We start from the raw sequence: 12,619 nt of genomic DNA, 5'->3' as shown, positions 1-12,619 counted from the left end.
AGCCCTGCTCCCACCACTCCCATGTGCTGATGGCACCAGCCCCACTCATACCGCTGACTGTGCAGAGCGATTGGGGCTAGTGCCAGCAGTGGGTGTGAGCAGGTCTGGCATGGTCAGTAGATGCGAGTGGCAGCTGCTGCCCCGATTACCCCTAAGGAGCAGGGAGAGGTGGAGAAGCTCTCCAGGGTGATCGGGGCTGGTGCTGGGCACTGGCAGCAGATGCAAGCAGCTGCTCTGGCACTGGTAGCAGGTGTGAGCGGTGCCAGCTCCAGCAGCAGGTGAAGGCATTGGCAGTAGGTGTGAGTACCCGGTGAATTTTCAGTAACCACCAGAGGCTTGCCCCGATGACAGCAACTGGTGCCCCACCTTGATCTGGTGTCCCCACTCCCTTGCTCCACCATCCTGTCATGGACAATGCTCGCCATGTTCCGTGCTTGCCACTGCTGCTGATGCCCACCATGTTCCATGTGCACCCTCTGGTGGTCAGCACACATCATAAGGACCAGTTGTTTGGTTGTTCAGTTGTTCAGTTGTTCTGCCATTGGGTCTATTTGCATATTAGGGTATATATATATATGCATATATATATATTATATTGGAAGAAAATGTTAAGAATAAATTATGTTTTTGACCTTTGTATTTTACTGCTTATAAAAATGAGGCTTCTGTATATTTAAATTATAGATTTTGGTCCCATTCAACTGTATGAATCCTTAACAGATGATCTACTTTGGCTTTTTCATAGACATAATTTGAAATGATCTAGGTTCCGAGAGATAAATCTGTGGTAAAAGCTATGGCTGGTGGCACAGTTAACAATTTAACAGATATTCTTCCACACACCTTTTCCTGTATAAACTTCAGTTATAGTTATTATATTCAATTTTAGTAATTACATTCTCCAGGGACTTTTCCATTTAGTAAAATTTTTTATCTCACAGCAGAGTATGCACAAAGATTCATTCAATAAGGCATAATTTCATGGTTAAAATCTTAGTAATTTGATGGTTAAAGTGATGATGCAATGACTAGAAAAGTACCCTACAGAGTCAAGAAATCACCCTTCTGTCTAAATCTACCACTTATGAGTTGATTTCCTGAACCAGAGAAGAGCACTATTGAAAACATGAGTTCTGAAATGAGATTAACATATCACTTACTCAGGGTGTGAGCTGTACCAGTATTTTAATCGTTTTTAAACCTCAGTGTCTTCATATATGTAAAATGTTAAATAATGTCTATTTTGCAAACTTTTCGGTGAGGATTACATGATTTATATAAATATCTCAGCACTCAGAGGTTATTATTACAATCAGGGGCCAGGAAATATGCACAAGACTGGATTGTGAGGGTGCTGGATGAGAGGAGTAGAACCTAAACTTGGATAAAGGATAGTTCGTCAGCTTGAGAATACCTATCCATGTTACAAGATTTAAAATCCATGCAAGGAACCTGGAATATTGTGGGTAAATGCTGTTGGGAAGGCTACCAGAAAACAAAAACAACAAAAAAGTTCCTTTATAAGGAGTGGGGTTGAAATTCCAGAATCACCATGGAAGACACAAAAAAAGGGTTAAAAGTTTTAAAGAAGTAGACATACTTCATAGACTGTGCACAGCAGAAAAACATACCAGATAATTTTGTCTCATTGGAGACCCAGGGCATATATCACTTACTAAAGCAAAGATGAAAGGGACACCAGCATTGCTATGAAGTTTAGTGGGGGTGATTTCTATAGGCCAAAGCTAATGGCAGGAGTTGCTAATACAAAAATGGGCTCATTGATAGCAATTCGATGATAGGATCTTGAGAAAATAGAGAAATCCTGACCTGCAGAAATTTATGGAGATGGCTAATAGATTACACCATCTTTAAATGAGCAGCCCAAATAGGTGTCAGTCCTGAATCTATACAATAAATTAAAATTTAATCAAGATCAGTAGATGAATGGATAAAAAAGCTATGGGACATTTACACTATGGAATACTATGCAGCTGTAAAAAAGAGGGATCTCTTACTCTTTGGACAACATGGATGGACCTGGAAAATATTATGTGAAGTGAAATAAGGCAAATTGGAGAAAGACAAATATCACATGATCTCTCTTATTTGTGTACTCTAATGAACAAAATTAATTGGTCAACAAAATAAGACCTGGAGCAGGAGGAATGGAACAGACTGCATACCTCAATGTGGTGTTGGGAGAATGAGAAAAGATAAACCAAAAAACTTATATACTTACTAGTGTCCTGGTGCATGACTCATGCACATTGAAAGGAAATCAATTAGAAGAAATATTTTAATATTGCTATTCACCCTTTTTCTATAATAGAAGTGTCAACCAAATTCACAATCGACAATGACAGATTGAAGCACACACATGTGATCGGCACCAATGAGAGCTTTATATGTATTGCGTATGTGCATGTCAACTTAGCTTTTTATATATATAGAATAAACTTGCTTAATTAGACGTGCTTTCTGATTTAGCTAAACTTTTTCCAGCCCAGTGAAGCACCCCAACTTCTCTTTCAGGTAATTGTTAGAAACACAGCCGTAAATATCAACACAGAGCAGATTATTATGGTAGATCATGCAGGGAGAACAAAGGGTAAAATATTTAACTGCAGCAGTGTTTGACTGTATTCTGTGCAGTGATAAAATCTGAAGTCATTTTCAAGTTCCACCATTTCTTACTTCTTTTCAGTCGGGTCAAGTTTTTAAACTTTCTAAATCTCCATTTTCCGGCTAATGAAAAGAAAATAGTATTCCACTAAGTCTCTTATCTACCTGCTCCAGGACTTCTGTGAGGCTCAAATGAGACGAGACATGGGAAAATGCTTCACAGACATTTGGTTAAAGTGTAAAATGTTTTCACCTGGCTATAAAGCAAGTCGTGTTCCTGGGCTGAAGAAACTCCAAGGAGGCTAGTCACTAGGGAGAGGAAGCCAGGCATTGCTATGTGATCTCATTACCTGGCTCCCACAGTGACCATTTCCTGGCTGGGCTGGGCTGGGCTGTGGACTGCATTTTGTGCCATAGGGTCTTGGCAGCATTGGCTGCGATTTGGTGGGGTGTTGCTCTGGAGCAGTGGCAGGGCCTGTGTCCCACTTGGGGGAAGTGTAGGTTTGTCGGTGCCAGGTCTGTGGTGCCATTTATTTTTAAATGGCCAGTGCACATCATGGCAACTCCTATGTTGAGCAATTCCTGGTGGTCAGTGCGTGTCATAGCTACTGGTTGGATGGACACTTAACCTTTTATATATATATCAGAATCCCGGTGCACAAAATTCATGCACTGAGGGGAGGAGGTGTCCCTCGGCCCAGCCTGCACCTTCTCCAATCTGGGACCCCTCGAGGGATGTCCGTTTAGGCCCAATTTCACAGGGATCAGGCCTAAACGAACAGTCGGACATCCCTCTCACAATCCAGGACTGCTGGCTCCCAACTGCTCACCTGCCTGCCTACCTGATTGCCAGCCTGATCACCCCCTAACCTCTCCTCTGCCAGCCTGATCAATGCCTAACTGTTCCCCTGCCATCCTGATTGCCCCTATCTGCCCTCCCCTGCCAGCCCAATTGCCCCCAACTGCCCTCCCCTCCAGGCCTGGTTGCTCCCAAGTGCCCTCCCCTGCCAGCCTGGTCCCCTAAAACAGCCCTTCCCTGCTGTCCCAGTTGCCCCTAACTGCCCTCCCCTGTAGGCCTGGTCCCCCCCAACTGCCCTCCCCTGTCTGCCATCTTGTGGCCACATGGGGGCGGCCATCTTTGACCACATGGGGGCAGCTATCATATGTGTTGGAGTGGTCAATTTGCATACTGGTCATGACTAATTAGCGTATCTGGGGTAATTAGCATATCCCTCTCTTATTATATAGGCATAGCCCATGGACACAAACAATAGGGTAGTGAAGACCTGGGGGGGGTAGGGGCTCAGTGGGGGTGAAGGGGGGGGAAATGGGAGATATCTGTAATACTATGAACAATAAAAAATACATTTAAAAAAAACAGATGATCATGAATCTAAGGGTATTATTTCCTATCAAAAGTCATTATCTTTTGCTCAATTTCCTCAATGATCCTATTTTCAGACCTCTAGAACTGAAGGACTAAGGAGGCCAGATCCCCAGAGTAAAGGCTCTGCAATGCTAGGGCAAGTATACATGGAAACAATTATTCCACTACTTCTGCAAAGAAAAAAACAACTCCTCTATTGATATAATATTTAACATTAAAAAGGAATGTACAAAAGTATTATCAGCCCTGGCTGACATGGCTCAGTGATTAGAGCATCAGCATGTGCACGTGAGAGTTGTGGGTTTGATTCCTGGTCAAGGGCAGGTGCCTGGGTTGCAGGTCCAATATGTGGTAATTTTTGAGAAAGGTGTAAGATCTTTGTTTAGATTAATTTTTTTGCATGTGGATGCCTAGTTTTTCCAGAACCATTTGTTGAAAAGACTCTTTGGTTCATTGTATTGTCTTTGCTCCTTTGTCAAAGATCAGGTGACTATATTCATGTGTGTCTATTTATGAGCTTTCTATTTTGTTTAATTTATATATTTGTCTATTATTTTAACAATTCTACACATTCTTTATTATTGTAGTTTTATAGTAAATCTTGAAGTCAGGTAATGTCAGTCCTCCAACTTTGTTCGTCTTCTTGATTATCATGTTAAGCTATTCTGGGTCTTTTTCATCTCCATATAAATTTTAGAATCAGTTCATTGATATCCACAAAATAACTTGCTAAAAGCTTGATTAAAATTTCATGAAATCTATAGATCAGGTTGGACAGAACTGACATTTTGATAATATTGAGTCTGTAATAAATTTTAAAAATATTTTACTTCTAATGATATATGAAATAATTTTCAGAAACATAGTGAATCGTTAAGCTAAAATTCCATTTTTTGTTTCTATATTGTTTTATCAGATACTTGTAGTAGATTTCTGTTTATTCACTGTGACACAAGATCATAGCTATGCAGATCAAATGTTTACCAACACAAAGAGTCTGTGGGGTGTTCTCTCCATTGGCCTCATTCTCTTTCCTTAGGAGTGGTGTTGCCAGATCATCTCAAAAGAAATACTGCATTGTAAAGTTTATGAAAGTATATGAAAGCAGCAAGTCAACAGAATAATGAATTTTAAAATACTAGAATAAGAATGTTTGCATGAAATTCACAATAAAACATGTCTTTATTTGACAAAATGCTGCGCTACCACCATCAGACTTAAAATTTATACCTGGAAAACCCTGCATTTGGATTTTGGTAGAAAAACCTTGGCACACCTGTAACTAGAGGACAGACGGATTTGCATAGGAGTTGGCCCATTTTCCAGCTAATATTTTTTAGTATATCTCATTTGAATTGAGTTAAAATATTTACCTATTTCCACCATCCCTCTCTTTATCCTGCTAAACCAAAGAAGCATATGCAACTCAAAGGTCTCTAACATGTGATGAAACCAGTGTTCTTCTCTCTATGCCATCCATGAGAAATTTACAGGTTGTTATTATGCCCCTCTAGAAGCAATACATAATGTTTTTACTCCCCTAAATATCATGCTCTCTTTTGCATGAAGGGTTGTACTTTGGCCACCTTAAAAAACAATATACATGGATATTGCCTTTTAGTCACCTCAAAGTGTCTGATACCTGATTTGTATTAGACTGGAAATAACTAGAAAAATGAATATAATATATAAAAGTTCTGTTTTCAGACATTGAAAAACGTGTAGATCATGACAGTGATACCTGAGAGAAGACAAAGATGAAACTTATGATCACCAGTCTTTCTACCCAAAGGCACCTTCTGCACCATTGTGCAGGAATAGTGGACCTAAGCACAGCACAGAATTTTGTTTAAGTCAGATATTAGAATTAGCCCTAGCCAGTTTGGCTCAATGGATAGAGCTTCGGCCTACAGATGGAAGGGTCTTAAGTCTGATTCATTTCAAGGGCATGTACCTGGGTTGCAGGCTCCTCCCCAGCCCGGGTCCTGGTCAGGGCGTTTGCAGGAAGAAACCAACCAATGTGTTTCTCTCACATCGATGTTTCTCTCTGTCTTTCCATATCTTTTCTACTATCTCTAAGAAAATCAATGGAAAAATATCCTTTGGTGAAGATTAAAACAAACCAAAGAGGCTGATGTAGCTAACAATTGTTGGACAGAATTTTGGAAAGATGGTTCTACGTAGACAAAAAAGCTTCAGAAGTCTGCATTGGGTTCCCATGAGTCTATTTCTGAGCACAAAGTTACACATACAGAGGGTAAAACTTCACAGCATTAGGCAAAATAACACTAGAGAGTCATAAGGTGAACAATCCTGAGAGCTTACATAGGACTGGAATCCATATAAGTTTGACCAGCCAGAATTGGATATCTGACCCATTCAGTGGAGATCTCAGAAGAATCACACTGCAGTAGTAGGACTACTCTAGGCTTAGAGTAAAGGCAAGTATAGAAGTTGTCCTAAAAGGCTTAATTACAAATGTTCTGCAAAGGGATCTTGCCCAGGTATTGACCCAGGAGAAATGAAAACATATATTTAGATAAAAACTTGTTCACAGATTTTTATGGCAGGTTTTTTTGTTGTTTTTTTTTCAAAATCACTGTATTTTGGAAACAGTCATAATTTTCACTAACATAAATATTTTGACATATTGATACAATTAATACTACTAAATAAAGAAAATAAACTGATAGACACACAAGCATGGATGAAACTCAGAAACACTATACTGAGCTTAAGCAACCAGACACAGAGAGCAGTTACTGCCTAATTTAGTTTATATGGAGTTCAAAAATAGGTGAACTACCCTTGTTTGAAAATATCAGATCAATAATTGCCTACGGGGATTTGATATTGACTAGATGTAGACATGGGGGAACTTTTTGGAATGATAGAAATGTTTTATATTTTGACTAGTGACCAGGTGCACAAATTCATGCACATTGAAAGGAAATTAATTAGAAGGTGGGCAGTGGGATGGGACTGGGCAAGATGGGCCAGACACACCCTGGAGCCAACAGGCCTGTGGGGAGGGCACTTGGGGGGTACCAGGCATGCAGGGGAGGCAAGTTGGGGGTGACCAGGCTAGCAGGGGTTGGGCAGTTGGGGGCAACCAGGCCTGCAGGGGAGCAGTAAGGTGTCAATCAGGCTGGCAGCGGAGTGGTTAGGGGGTGATCAGGCTGGCAGGCAGAAGTGGTTAGGGGCGATCAGGCAGGCAGGCAGGTGAGCAGTTGGGAGTCAGCAGTCCCAGATTGTGAGAGTGATGTCCGGTTGGGATCGGGCTTAAATGGGCAGTCGGACATTCCTCGAGGGGTCCCAGATTGGAGAGGGTGCAGGCTGGGCTGAGGGACACCCCCCCATCAGTGCACGAATTTCATGCACTGGGCTTCTAGTCTATATAATAATAACCTAGCGACCGTTAAGGCAGAACAACTGGTTGCTATGACACACTGGCCACAGGGGCCACCACCAGCGCTGCTGCAGAGCCCAAGGGCCCCGGGGCTCGTTGCACAGCCACCGCCAAGGTGCTGGTAAAGAATAACGTGAAGTTAGTCAGTGTGAGCATGCAACTTGAGATTAAGGCTCTGTGGGATGAATTCAATCAGCTGGGCACCGAGATGATTATCACCAAGGCTGGCAGGTCAGGGCATCCCTCTCCCTGCTGTGACCCTCCCCACATGGCGCCAGTCTTGGGCATCAGGCTTTGTCCCAATCCACATGAGCTAGACTGAGAAGCAGGGTGGGGGGCGCTACCTGGCTACCTGCGGGTCCCTCTTGGCATGGACCAGCTCCTCCACTCTTCAATTCCTGGCTCTAGGACAGCCACCTAGCACTCCAGGTCGAAGGGTACTGCTCAGGAGGCCAGGAAGGCTGCAGAGAGAAACCCTGTGGACCTTTCGCCCAACCAGCAGCCCAGAACCCAGCACCTCAAGAAACAGACTGGCTCAGAGCACAGGAGCTTGCGGGGAAGGCAGCCACCTGTGAGGGGCCTTGCCACCAGCCAACTGCTGGTGGATCCCACCTCAAAAAAAACTTGGTCTTTGGTTTCTTAGTCAGTCTATCCCGGCTAAAGAGGAGCAGCTGGGCACATTTTAGGGGAGAATTAAGATTCTAAAGCAGTGTGCTCTGTTCCATGAAGATAGCTACCCAGTTGTGTTAGGCCTAAATTTGGGTGATTGTGGGGCTTGGCTCTGCCACTGGGTCCCATGTCTTCCTATTGGCCTGTATTTGTTGTAAGACCCCAAAAAGAAGGGGAACCAGTTTTTCAATGCAATGGATTTGACCAACAGACAAAGGTGAGTGCCGGGCTGTGTCTAATGTACACACAGAGACACCAGCTCTGAGTCCGCCTGGCCAAAGGGAGCTCAGGGCCTGTTTTCAGAGCCTTCTGGTGGTTTCTGTTTCCTTGCTTAGCCGTCCTCCCTGGGAAGCCTGGGGCCCATGCTCAGCTCCAGCTCAGTGGTTCTTCTTCAGGCCTCTCCCTCCAGCCAGCCACGCCCCCGATCATCCCCCCAACCCCGAATGGGGGCTGGGCTGCCAGGCCAACCTCCCATGGCCCTGGCCCCCTAGCCTGCCCAGCTGGATCACCCCAATTAGGGTGGGCCAGCTGGACCCCACCTATGCACGAATTCTTGCACCGGGCCTCCAATCTGTAATATAAATTCACACATATCTAAATATATGTATTATAAATATGCATATAGGAGTATTAGATAATAAATACAATAATTGTTTTATTATACTAGTATATGTCATTAAACTTCAAGGTTATGCATAGAAAATTCCTATGGAGACATAATTTCCTTTTCTCCATTGAAATGTTTATAATTTATCATTTTATTCCTTAGAATGCATATATCAAGACTGTGGAATTAGTAATACATTAATGAAGATGTTAGGCCACCCTGTACAAATCACTTGATAACTTAGTACATAATTAATATTGACAAATCCTTACTAAGAAATATAACCTAGCAAGGAACATTAGATTCCTGCACCATTTCCAATTTTGATAAGTCATGAATATTTGACAGTAATTTTTATAATCTGTTGTTTTGGTTTAGCTGAACTGAGTATCTGGCATAATCAGTGGATATTCCAGTTAAAAACAAGTATTACTTAGACACTTATGGCCATATCAGCTTAAGAGTTTTATATATATATATACTAGGGGCCCGGTGCATAAAATTCGTGCACTGGGTGTGGGGGCGGGGGGGAGAGTGTCCCTCAGCCCAGCCTGCCCCCTCTCACATACTGGGAGCCCTCAGGCGTTGACCCCCATCACCCTCCGATCGCCTGATCGGCTCCTTGCCCAGGCCTGACGCCTCCGCCAGAGGTGTCAGGCTTGGACAGGGGACCCCCATCTCCCCCCGATCACTGGCTCTGGCCCCCGCCCAGGCCTGAGGCCTCTGGCCCAGGAATCATGCCTGGGCAGGGGACCCCCATCTCCCTCTGATCGCTTGCTCCACCCCCCGCCCAAGCCTGACGCCTCTGACCCAGGCTTCAGGCCTGGGCAAGGGGACCATCATATCCCCCCAATCCCCGGCTCCGCCGCCCACCCAGGCCTGATGCCTCGGCCAGAGGAGTTGACCCTCATCACCCTCCGATCACCAATCACCGGATCGGCCCCTTGACCAGGCCTGAGGCCTCCGGCAGAGGTGTCAGGCCTGGGCAGGGGACCCCCAGCTCCCCACGGTTGCAGGCTCCGCCCCTGCCCAGGCCTAACGCCTGTGGCCTAGGCGTCCGGCCCAGGCAGCGGGGACCCACAGTGGCAGCACCCCGCGATCGTGGGCTTCGCTTTAGGCCCAGGCAAGGGACCCCTAGCTCCTGGGACTGCCAGCTTCAACCGTGCCCAGCTCCCATCGCTGGCTCCACGCCTACTTCCTGCTATCGCTGGCCAGGGAGGCAAAGGTGCCTGATTCTCCGATCATGGCTGGGGGGCAGGGAAAAGGCGGCCCCAGGGCCGCCTTTTCCCTGCCCCCCAGCTCTTAGCTGCCCCCTGGGTTTCAGATCACTGTCAGTGGCAGGGGGCTTCTTCCTGCTTTCCCTTTTGCCTCCCTGCATTGTGCCTACATATGCAAATTAGCCGCCATCTTGTTGGCAGTTAACTGCCAATCTTAGTTGGCAGTTAACTGCCAATCTTAGTTGGCAGTTAATTTGCATATAGCCCTGATTAGCCAATGAAAACGGTATCGCCGTACGCCAATTACCATTTTTCTCTTTTATTAGTTTAGATATATCACAATGTTCATGTTGTTGAGGATATGTGTAGATTCTGTAGCCAAAAAAAGAAGCTCTATGTAAGTAAAACACAAAAAGATGCATTGAAATTTTCTTTTTAAAATTATAACTAAACTATAGCTAATGCTTTTGTTAAATGACACAATTTATTCATTATAGAGCAACAAGTGTGAACATCTGTATATTTGCATTCTAAAAATAGTTGTTCAAGAAACAAAAGGTTACTTAGAATACATAACCTCTTACTTGTTTAAATTATATGTTTCTGAGTGGAGTATTATGATCTTGTTTTCAACTACATGTATGTGACTACCTAATTACAAAGCACACATTTTAAACATAGTATTTATTTCAAACCATTGTATCTCAGAATAAAAGTGTATTAGAAGTAGTCATCAGGAAGAAGGGGAGGCAGATGTGTTCAAAGGATTGGACGCAGATATCAAAATCTTCATCCTCCATTCTCAGTAAGTTCTGTTGTAAGTTCTCATAATCTATGTCTATGGAAACAGTGGTACATCTGCTATGTGAATAGGTAATGACTTCTCTCAGTTCTAGCCACCTTGCATTTAACTCCAGATTTAATGCAGCACAGACCAAATACAACTGGTTAGCAATGAACATGCTGACATGATCAATTCATGAAGAGTCATGTTATACTATTTTTATTTTACCTGGGATTCATTATTAGTGTTATTGAAAATAATGAAAGCAGGCAGAGAATGGGACTAGAGCAGCCGTGGGCAAACTACGGCCCGCGGGCCAGATCCGGCCCATTTGAAATGAATAAAACTATTGGAAAAAAAAGACCGTACCCTTTTATGTAGTGATGTTTACTTTGAATTTATATTAGTTCACACAAACACTCCATCCATGCTTTTGTTCCGGCCCTCCGGTCCAGTTTAAGAACCCATTGTGGCCCTCGAGTCAAAAAGTTTGCCCACCCCTGGACTAGGGGAATGCTGATACCATGTTAAAACATATATTTATGATCTCTTGATTAGCTTTGTCAAGTAGGGGATAAGGTTTAGTGGTGGTGCTTGCTGGTGGGGCAAGGGAAGGGTAGCCAGAGGGGAGCTTAGTGGGGTTAAGTCTAGGTATAGAACAGCACTCTTGAGTATCATGGCCAAACTGTCCAATGAATGAAGTCCAAAGAGGTGAGATAATTTGCAGCTTGTTTTAGCAAGTATGTGGTTTCAGGTTTTTTCCCCCAGCAAGATGCTAGTTTGTATCTAAGGAATGGAGGAAAAGATAGGGAACACAGGTGTAATATGCAGGATCCAGCCATCTAAGAAGATAACAATAACTGGGTAGCATAAACAATGAGATGGTGTTTACTTAACTGTCATTTCTTTTTTTAATATTTTATTGGTTTTTTACAGAGAGGAAGGGAGAGGGATAGAGAGCTAGAAACATCGATCAGCTGCCTCCTGCACACTCCCCACTGGGGATGTGCTCGCAACCAAGGTACATGCCCTTGACTGGAATCGAACCTGGGACCCTTCAGTCCGCAGGCCGACGCTCTATCCACTGAGCCAAACCGGTTAGGGCACTGTCATTTCTTTTTAATGATTAAATATATTGCTACAGTTCTTCTGAGGCCACAGTATAAACACACTGGAGTCCTAATTAATCATCATGAGTTGGTTAGTGTAATTTTAACACAACAAAACCTGGCTGTAAGTTTCAGAAAAGTCTGTATTACCTGTGGGAATTGTAAGATGATAAAGAACCCATGTATTAAAACTGTAGCCATCATAGAGTGTGTATTGAAATGGTGATCATGCAAGTATACAGACACCTGCCTGCTGAATCAAGAGCGAAGTTTAGCTCTACACTCCACCTGATAGTTTGCTGCGGTTCTTTTTAATGCCTGCTCTCAGGAGAATTGGCTCAGGGACCATGTTCCTGTGTTGGTGGAGAGCATCATTGCCTCCAACTGTGAGGGGCTGGAGAAGGCAGGACAAGACAAAGTGAATAGTATCTCATAATGTATGTCTATGCAAACAGTGGCACATCTTCTCTGTGAATAGGTAATGACTTCTCTCAGTTCTAGCCACCTTGCATTTAACTCCAAAATATGTGGAAATGAAGATTAAAATGGAGTGTTACATAGTAGTTGGGTTAGTTATTATACATAACAAACATGATCTAAAGTTAATTTTGAATTAGGAGTAGGTGTCAGCATTTAGCATGCACAGATGGCACTTAATCCATGCAATGTTTAAGATGTCCTGTGAGTCCCCCAAAATCAGGAAATGTCACCAATGTTAAGATGTTTACTTTAAAATAATGATGTGACAATCCACACACACGAAAAGTGACAAATCCACCTATAAAGAAAGCTTGACATGGCACAGTAAGGAA

The 12,619-nt window shown here is 43.4% G+C and overlaps 1 pseudogene across 1 annotated transcript in view; it reads right to left on the bottom strand.

Annotated features, from left to right (window-relative positions):
* LOC308511838 (neurofilament light polypeptide-like) overlaps positions 1 to 425 on the bottom strand; it is a 1,188,981-nt pseudogene extending 1,188,556 nt beyond the window's left edge. The window contains exon 1 of the transcript in view: positions 367 to 425. The product of the transcript in view is annotated as a neurofilament light polypeptide-like (transcript). The remainder of the gene's footprint in view (positions 1 to 366) is intronic.
* Between the last annotated feature and the right edge of the window lie 12,194 nt (positions 426 to 12,619).

The sequence above is a fragment of the Myotis nattereri genome (assembly GCF_964212035.1).
Source record: "Myotis nattereri genome assembly, chromosome: X".
NCBI lineage: Eukaryota > Metazoa > Chordata > Mammalia > Chiroptera > Vespertilionidae > Myotis > Myotis nattereri.
Note: the sequence above shows the minus strand (reverse complement) of the source record. Positions and strands in the feature narration are given on the sequence as shown.